The following is a 9,781-nucleotide window of genomic DNA, read 5'->3' as shown; positions in this document are numbered from 1 at the left end:
ACGCAGTGACAGGGCTGCACAGTGCTGAGCGCTGATTGGAGAGGAGAGGTGTTTGCTCAGGGATCTATAGGACGTTTGAACCTACATGTAACACTACCGTAGACGAAGGGGGAAAAAGCCCTCTCCTCAGCACCAGACAGCCATCCTTTCGCTGCACTCTGGTCTGCATCTCCACATATTTAGGGAGAAAACCACAATCACTGAATGTTTACCTGCAAATGTACCTGTAGATAAGCAAATAGTACTTGAATTGGCAGCATTAAAGCAAGAAACTTCCTTAAATGTCAGCGAATGAGCCGTGTGAGTGAACACAGCTACGGACCCTCATGTGATGCCCAGTTGGACCACAGGGGGCACTGATGTGATATGTGAGAAAGAAACCGACAAGAGTGACGGGCGAGTGCAAGAGACGTGGGTAAGAGAGAGTGTGGGAGACAGAAAGAGAGAGGGAGGGAGATGCAATGAGGCAAGGCCACAGGGATGAACGCAAAGCGACTCTCTCTCCCTCCATTTTTTCAATATCCCCTCCTCATGAAATTTCATTTGGATTGTAAATGTTCAGTAATTTACCATCATAAATGTGTAATGGGCCCCTGAATCCAATGACATTGTGCTGGCTAATCAACTCATTTGAAAATGAATATAGATCTATTAAAGGGAACCCAGCATTTCCCATTTGTTAAGACTGGCATGCTGTCAAACATGGGAACACTTCCTGAAAGGAGGTTTTTGGGAGAAGGGATCTCTTCAGGGAAAAGGAAAAAGTATTCCACTCATCAGATGTTTTGATCTTGAACAGAGATGATGAATGAGATTAAGCGCTCGTGCTAAATTCTGATTTGTTTTGTCATTAGAAATCTGACATGTAATCGACTTAAAGAGAGAAGGGGCTAATTTAAAAGCTCATACAAAAAAATAAAAGCGGGGACAGGAAGTTAATGACACTTCCTTTTCAGCTGGGAGAATATAGCAAAATTAAATTCTTGAATTTTAAACAGTTTCTTGGTTCCATGGCAGAGAGCCACAGAATCCTCCAGAAAACATACAATAACACACACACACACACACCAGGATTACTGCTTCTTATCTATGAGAGACGGGGCCCGAGGCGCTACCTACAAACACTTAATCAAAAACCAAGTTCAACTCGTGGCAGCCAGTGACTCTTAGAAATAGAGAGAGATGGAAAGAGTGTGGAATGCAAATTGCAAATGTTGGGAGTCTGTCAACGTGTGTGTGCATGTGTGTGTACACAGTATGCTTGACTCGCAAAGAGAGTAAGTCAGCCCCTGGTTAAAAAACCAATAAGTTACAGTGTGTGTGAATGAAATTCACAGAGCTTTGACTGCGCATCGGGGCTGGCCACTTTGAGGATCCGCTTACAAACCTTCCATCAGGGCCGTGAGCCACCTCATGACAGTAACGAAGGCTGAATCTACAGATTATTCATGTCAAGTCAAAACTGCGTCTCTCTTACAACTTTTCAGTTCGTGATACATACTTTTGTAGCTTGATGATCATGTAATTTTCAGGCTGACCAATGGGATTTGAGATGTTCCCAAAAGTACGAGTGTCACAAAGCCATGGGCAACCTCTTTCAGCTTAAGGCGATATTTCAGTGTGGGGGGGGGGGGGGGACTTTGCTTTATTCCCTTGCTATTAAACTAACCAGCATTTGGACAACGAAGCTGCTACTTGGCCTCACAGACATCCTTGACCTTAAAAATGCAAACCTTAGATAATTACTTCAGTTTTAGGGTCATTACACAACATACAAATGTACATTACATGTACAAGTACTAGGGATGTTAATAATTAACCGTCATTAAGAGTTTTGACAGATTAATGCCATCAGTTGAAATAAAAATTGAAAAAAATAAAAGCGAGAGGCTGCTTGTCACTTAAAAGGAGAACAGCTGGTCCACCTTGAAAAAGGGTCGGCACACCTTAAGTCAGCCTGAGCCGAAGGTGTTGCTAACTTCCCGGCTAACCCCCTTCATTTTAATCAGCAGGTGGCAACATCACACAGAAGCTTGGGTCTTGAGAAGTCGTAGCATTTATTCATCATGTGCACACGGTTAATGATCGGTTAACAAGTCTATCGGTCTGACAAAAAATAAATAAAAAAATAGCATCCCATGAACGAACATTAAAAAACAACACACAAAGTCAAATTTCAAAGACAAGGGAGATACTAAATTCATACTATAATCGGGGCCCTTTGCGCGCAGAGTTTTGGGACCAATCTCCATCACTCCTGCAGTTTATCGGAGCGGCACTGTTCTGCGCTTCCTGTTCACTTTCTCCCCAGTTATCCTTCCTTCACTCTTTCCTTCCTCTCGCTCCCTCTCCTCTCTGCTCATTTCCCGCTCTCGGCCCTGATGCAGCAATCAAGGAAAATAACTCATTTATCGGGTCTGATGGCGGCGGGGGGTGTATTGTGCACTGGTGGGGGTGCTTGGTTAGCCTGGATGCGTGGCTTTAGGCTACTGCCCTCTTGTAAGGTCATTGTAATTAAGACTTGGCTCACAGTGGTTTGACTGTGCCTTTGAGGTTCAAATGTCTTTCCCCTTCCATCCTCAAAAGTCCTTTCCAGCACCATTTGCTTATGAGATCATGCAAAAAAAAAAATATCCCATACCAAATATTAGGCTCGGTCTGTGAATATTGATTTATCTGTGGACTCAGATGGGCTGGAATGAGTTAGATTCCCCTAACTTCCTCGGTGATTACTTTGTGGAAATAGAATATTAGAGTTTCAGTGATTGCTGCAGATGGAAAGCGCAGGGCTCGGACGGACACTTAAGATTGCTAATCTCAGATCCTAGACTTGCTCTCACTTCAATTACAGGATTCTGGAGTGAGAAAGAAAAGAAAGCAGATGACCTATTGATACATTTACAGTAGCCTACATATATGCCATCTCCATCTCTCTCCCGCTCCCCATTTCTATCTTTGCTGCCTTTTCAATCCTTGTTTTTTTTTTTCACTTGTACTCTGAGAAGTAAAGAATAGATGCTGTAAACATAGCCTTGACCACTCTCGTCATAAACTACATCAAGTCAAATCCAATGCATTAAGAGCAGTCAACTCAATCAAGCATCTCCTTAATGGCAAACTGGTCCAGATGTGGCTGCTGTTTGCCAGTCCCCACATCCAGCGCTCTCTGTTGTGTGCGTCATTGCGCTGAGTGGCCCCAGGTGTTGTGGACATTTCTACATCTAGACCCCGCTGTTCTCCCTTCTGCACACTCTCTGCTCCTTCCCCCCCCCTCCTTTTCCTTCTTGTTGTTTGGATGGGCAAACTGTTTTCCCCTTTAAGCCGGGAAAGACCTTGTCTGCGGAACCGCAGAAGTTTTTACTCAACTGAGTGAACTGCTGACTTATACTGTATGCCAGTATTACTGTAGAGTGGCTCTGCACTTCATCACCAAGAAGTGCTTGTTGTGCTACTGAAAATGCTCATTATGCGAGCTCGAATTCAGCATTTCTGGGAACAGGATGCACAAAGCTGGGTGTTCTCGCTGATGCAGTTTTCATACAATTGTGATTTAATTCTTCCAAATGCTGAAAGCATATAAGTGACCTACAATAGCCAGAAATCAATGTGCCAATGAACAGGTGTTCAGGGGTCAACAAAGATGACAACCTGTGGAAAACATTTCTGAATCCAAATCTCAGTATGTGACATAGTGTGACAAAAAAAATGGAACCACAGAAGACCTAGAGGACAAATTAAATACTACAGTAGAGGATTCATATCACATGTTTGGAAAAACCCACAGTGTTACGTAATGCTAGAGGCTAAGCACAGGGGCCACTGGCTGGTGAAGCTCCACTATAGGGTATATGGGACTTTTTTCTACTTTCCAGGACACATGCACATCAATGCACACACACACACTTACATGTAGATGGGAATTCAGTCCTTGTGTATAGTAGATTCTTCCATGACCACAGTCATCACAGCGACTGGGAAGTTACTGATCCCACAGGGAGGACAAAGACTCCCACATGACGCTGAGGTCCAGTTCAAATACTCTAAAAGATCGTTTCTCTAAGGAACTCTAAGTTTTGGAACTGGGCCTCTGCATCAGGTCTTCTTTCGTCACTAATAAAAAAAAATGTGATGAAACTCATCAATGCTGTTAAAGTTACAACAATAGAGGATACCTCTGAAAAAATTAATTTCTTTGAAATTATAGCATGTCAAATAAAGTTTTTGCAATCATTTGTGACATCCTTGTGACATGGTGAACGCAGGCACCCGACAATACACAAGGCTCTGATTCTACTTACATAACACAGAGGGATTAGAACTTCTTTTTTTCCCCCTTCGCCTCAAAATGCTCCTCACATGTCTGACAGTGGGCTGAGCTGCATTTCAACTAACGGTGTACTGTGGCGTATCTTTGAACAACCAAACAACTCAAGTGAAGTGCCTGCAGTTCTTTAAGCACTTTATCCTCAGAGCTTCATTGGGCAACAGACAGGCTAAAAAAGATAAATAAAACAAGACAAAAAATGCAAATGAGCTCCTCGACACTTCTATATGCCATTCAAAAGCAGAGTACATTTAAAATGTTTTAGAATTCCAGACTCATAACTGCACTTTACAACAATGCGGAGAGAAAAAAAAATGGGGGGAGAGAGAGAGATTTGGAGAGAGGGAGAGTTGGAGAGATATGTTCTTTTCTGAGGCTCCTTGGCGTCGCGTTGGGGATTCCATGCGTCTCATCATCTTGTTTAGAGTGCATTAGCAGCCAGTGACACAGCCTCCTCATCGCTCTAGTTTTCTTGTTGTCGGGCAGAGTGTCCTGAGGCAATAACAGCTACCATCAGCACGCCGCCTCCTTCTCCTCCTCCACCACCTCTTCACGGAGATAGACGCCAGGGCCTAATTTTCCATCAGCAAAGCATGAAATCAAGAGAGAATGCCACACAACAAGCACTCTTAAAAAGGAATGCTTTGCCGGTTTCGCAAACCCATGCATGCACACACTCACGCTCAAACACAGACATTTGCGTGCAGAGACGTGTCCTAACTTGAATAAATCATGAAATCAAGTGGATGCTAAGCTAAAGCGACAATCAGAGGCTTGTTGATGAGAGCACGAATGTGACTTTGGGAGATGGTTTTACAAATTTCAGGAAATTAACAGCCGGTTTTCTTTGTTTTTCTTTGACACGGAGACGATGCAAAGCACTGTGATCCTTTTAGTGGGTTGCTGTATCCAGATGCAACAGAGACAGTAAGAAAAAGCACATCTCACAAGGAGACGAGAAATCAACCACACTACAGAAACGTTCCATGTCAGATTAGGCCTAAATGATTCAAGGATTTCTTTTTTATCATATGCTTTAAAATGCCACTAGTGCATTTCCATACAGTCAAATGAAAAACACTGGCTGCTCCCCAGTCAACATGTGTATCTAGAATACAACGTATGAAGTCATGCTATCAAACACGCATTGAGTAGAGAGCTCTACCCAGGGTTTGCCTTTTCAATGCTACTTTTGTGACTCAACCCACCGCATTCAACCCGACATCTCCAATATGTCCAAACTTTACCTGCATGTGAACTTCGGTTCCAGATCTATAATCAAGAGTCTCTATAAGACTGATGTTTCCTACCATATTTTTTGTCGATGCATGCATGTCAACAGCAAGGGTATGATAGAAGGACAGAGTCCTTTCACTGAAAGGTCTTGATTCCCTAACCATGAGAGCAAATGCAAGCTTTTGTGACTGGACGCATTTGGTCACAGGTGTGACCACAGCCAGACACGCTAATTATCTGTCTGAACCGGACAAGGAAAATAGGATAATGACAGGAGAGCAGAAAAATTAGCTCCTTTGAGAGAGTTCTTGTGACTCAAGAGGGCCAGCGTTGCTTTTTTTTCAGAGCAGAGACACACTGAGCACGTGTTATCAGGGACCAACTGCGGGGCTAAACTGAAAAAAGTATTGTGTCTCAGTTTTCCATCAACTGAAAACAAGGCGGTTAGTTATTAGGACAGTAACACTGACAAACACTACAGAGACTCATTCTCGACTCCACGCACAAACACAGAGAGAAGAAACGGATCTCACAGTGCTGACTGACAAAGATGCCCTGCAATATAGATGACGGGAACAAAGCTCCCCATAACAAACTCCAAGTCATATCGAGACGATTTCCTTTTCAATAATGAATCGCCATCAGCAGCAGGCGTCAATATACTGCCTCTGTGTGTTGTGTGTGCCAGCGTGTGTGTGTGTGTGTGTGAGTGGAGGGGGGGAAAAAAAAAAACATCTATCCTCAACAAGAACAAAACTTCTATATTTAATCTGCGCTGAGAACAAGCAGGCATGCAAAGTCAAAAACAAAACGGGGATGGCAAGCTGAGGCTTTATGTGGCATGCAAATCACATCCGGACCAAACCAGCTGCTGTGAGCTTATCCCCCACATCTTTGTGATTGACAGGATTTTTAAAATGTGTAGATTATAAATATTTATAATTGACTTAATATTGACTGTATTCTCTCTGTTTGGTTGAACTTGTATGGGGGGGGGGGAGGAAATAAAATAAGCCACGGGAAGGAAAAAAAAGCCTTTAATTTCTCAAAAAAGCGCAATACCACAATCCAGTTCATCTGTAGCTCCGTCTTCACATAAATTACCCTCCCTGTGCGCCCCACAGCGTGTGTGTGTGTGTGTGTGTGTGAATGTTCAGTAGCCTGTTTTCCTCACTGAGGATAATGAGCGTTACTTTGAATCTGCTGTATGTTGTCAGGTCTCCTTGAGAGTTCCACTGTTCTCAGAGAGGTCAGCACGGTCACTGTAAAGTCGTGCTCGCCTTATAAAAAGGAGACAGTTTGGAAACATGGGGCCGGATCTCCAAAAATTACACCAATAAAAAAAAAGCACCACGAGCGAGCCTAATCATGGCTGGGACAGGAGCCCAGGCTGGAGAAAGGGCAAATATTTAGAGTGGCGTAGCGGGGGCAGAGCTTGCCTCTTGTACCCACTGACCTCGCATTACCCCACCGAGCATCTCAGCATACAGTGCGAGCGCCAACCCCTGTCCTCTGTGTCGCTCTATACTCCGGTTGACGGCACACCTTTTTTTTTTTTCTTCCAGAAAACAACAATTGAAATCTGAAGCCGATCTCAAAAACATCTTGATTTCGCTTTGGTTCTGATGAGAGGGAGACACATTCAGAGTTTCTGCTTGTGTTTGCTTACGACTCCACTTGCTACTCTGCTAATTTCCCGAAGTCAAGTTTCACTGAAGACATCAAGACTACCAAGGTGTCATCACACAGTCCAGTTCCAGAAGAAAAGCTGTAGTTGGGTGGAGGACAAGTAGAGGAAACACTGTGCGGGTGTAGAACGGGGATGGGCCCCAACCTCTAAGACATTGAAATAGCTTTTGGCCTTTGATTGAATTGCGCTATGTGAGCTCACTATACTGTATAGGCCCTCTCTGTGTCGGTCTGTCTAACTCTCTTTCAGCTCCACATCAAAAAGGCCATCTGCAGTCAAAAGGCCAGCCAACACACCACGCGCTCCCATCTCATCCACCAGTTTCCTCTGCCCAGCATCCAGACACGGCACTGCCCACCGTCTCATCAATTTTCCTCTTTGATTCAATCACCGAGCGAAACTGAAGTGGCATTACAAGTTGTGTTTTGCAACAGAGGAAGTTCCGCAACTGGAACTATCTGAAAATCAGAAAAACTTCAGTTATGTTCTAAAATAATACAAAATATATATATACGTGTATATATATATATATATATATATATATATATATATATAAAAATGTTTGGTGCCAAACAAATATACAAGGATTTATTTTACAGTCTCAATAATGCAAACTGCTTTCTATCCCACAGAGCATTAGGATTTAGAGTGAGCATGAAACACAAACCCTTCAAGCAGATTAAATTTCAAATCAAGCAGGCCATGTAAATGATGTGGTGACAGGGGGCCCAGTGCAATTAGCATGCCAGGCTAGTGTTAAAGCAATTAGGCAAAACAGACGGCTAGAGCACCAGGGCTAAGCATGGGAAGGGAGGAAGGACGAATATTTCCATATTGTTCTTCAGGACATGAGTGTGTGTGTGTGTGTGTGTGTGCGCGCACGCACAGAATGTGCCTGTGTATGTACAGTTTGTTTGAGGTTGTTCAACACTCAACTTGTTTGTGGATTTCTCAGAGGGAATCAGAGGTTAATGAGAACTAGACTTTGTTTACAGACAGCCATTTTGGAGAGCAAAGGGGGGGGGGGCACAATAACAAATGCTGCGTTCGTTGGAACAAAAATAAATTATAAAAAGGAAACAGAAAACACCAAGTCTCATGTTGCTTAGGGGAATCACAACAAAAAACATTTACTGGTAAACAAGCCCAGAGCGGAAACTCTGGGAACCACTTTGGGGAAAAAGCAGACACATTTGGGCAAATCTCTTAGGTAGAGCTTTCAAAAGCGGTGTCGGCGTGGCAGAAAGGATCACCTGGAGACGAGGAATGACATTCGTTTGAGCGTAAATTACTCACACAAGCATGCCGGGGAATGGCATTTGAATGCTTGATGTTTCCCCCAGAGGGAACGGCGGTGGATGCCTCTTAATTCAAGCAAGGAGCTTATGATATACAAACACTCGTGAAAACAAACATGGCACACATCGCACGGTGAGTTGTGTATGATGCGACGCGGGCCTTTTGGGATGCAAAGTGGGACAGCGACTCATCTCTGGTTTCAGCGACGTGGGAAGAACAGCAGTAATAATGAGGAGTCAGGCGTGAAAAACAAAATTGGGTTTTTTACTCTCGTGTTTTGTCTCAGTGCACGGTATCTTTCTCTGTTGTGTTTTAGGCTTGCATAAAACAACCCGATGTCTTCCTGATCATAACTTTTCTGTACGCACACTGGGACAAGGGAAGGGTAAATGATGCGGTTATAAAAGGAAGTGAGTCACGCTGTCATTCTAATATCTGCTGACTCAGAGTTTTGCTCAGTGTCCAGTGGCAGTCGCTTTTTGAAGTTCAGACAGGAAAATGCTCAAGTGTGTATGTGTGTGTTTTCCTGTCACATTTTCCTGCATGCCATTAAAGTGTGACCCGAGAGAACAGCCAATAGGGAATAACATTAGCCAGGACATGTACTGTAGCCCGTGTCTGTACGCCAGAGGTGCTTAGATACCACTTCCATACAGTGAACGGAGGTGAAACCTAATTACAGAACTAAATGTGTATTAAGGCATGGTGAATTATACACTTTAACAGCAGTAGTAGAAGCACACCACAGACAACCAAACTTGTACAATAATAAAGAGTTCCTGTTAATTTCAGATTTTATTATACTGCAACATTTAATCCTTTTTTTTTTTTTTTTTTAAATACCACCATGTAGCGCATTAAATGAGTGTAATCACGGCAGCAGGATCACACAAAATTGTAATATCCTACTCTTGCTATCACATATTCCAACACCGCTAACTCAATTAACTGACATTTTAATGAAATGGAGTTTCCAGAGACTGTACTAATTAGTTCCTGTTCAAGCCAACCATCATCAATGTACGCTATGTAGTACAACCAATCAGACTATGTAGCGCCATATGGTCGACACGGCCTTTGGGCTTTTCTGGGATTACTTCATGGAGAGAGTCCAAGCCAAAGCAGGTGGAGCAGTGCTTTGGTTGCAGCAGGTTTTATAGACAGCAATGAAGACAAGAATGATGAGTACATGTCTCTATGAGTTGGAGAATGTGTGTGTGTGTGTGTGTGTG

The sequence above is a fragment of the Anarrhichthys ocellatus genome, unplaced genomic scaffold (assembly GCF_004355925.1).
Source record: "Anarrhichthys ocellatus isolate YVR2014 unplaced genomic scaffold, GSC_Weel_1.0 scaffold33, whole genome shotgun sequence".
NCBI classification, from domain to species: Eukaryota; Metazoa; Chordata; class Actinopteri; order Perciformes; family Anarhichadidae; genus Anarrhichthys; species Anarrhichthys ocellatus.
The sequence above is the reverse complement of the archived record's forward strand: the minus strand, read 5'-3'. Positions refer to the sequence as shown.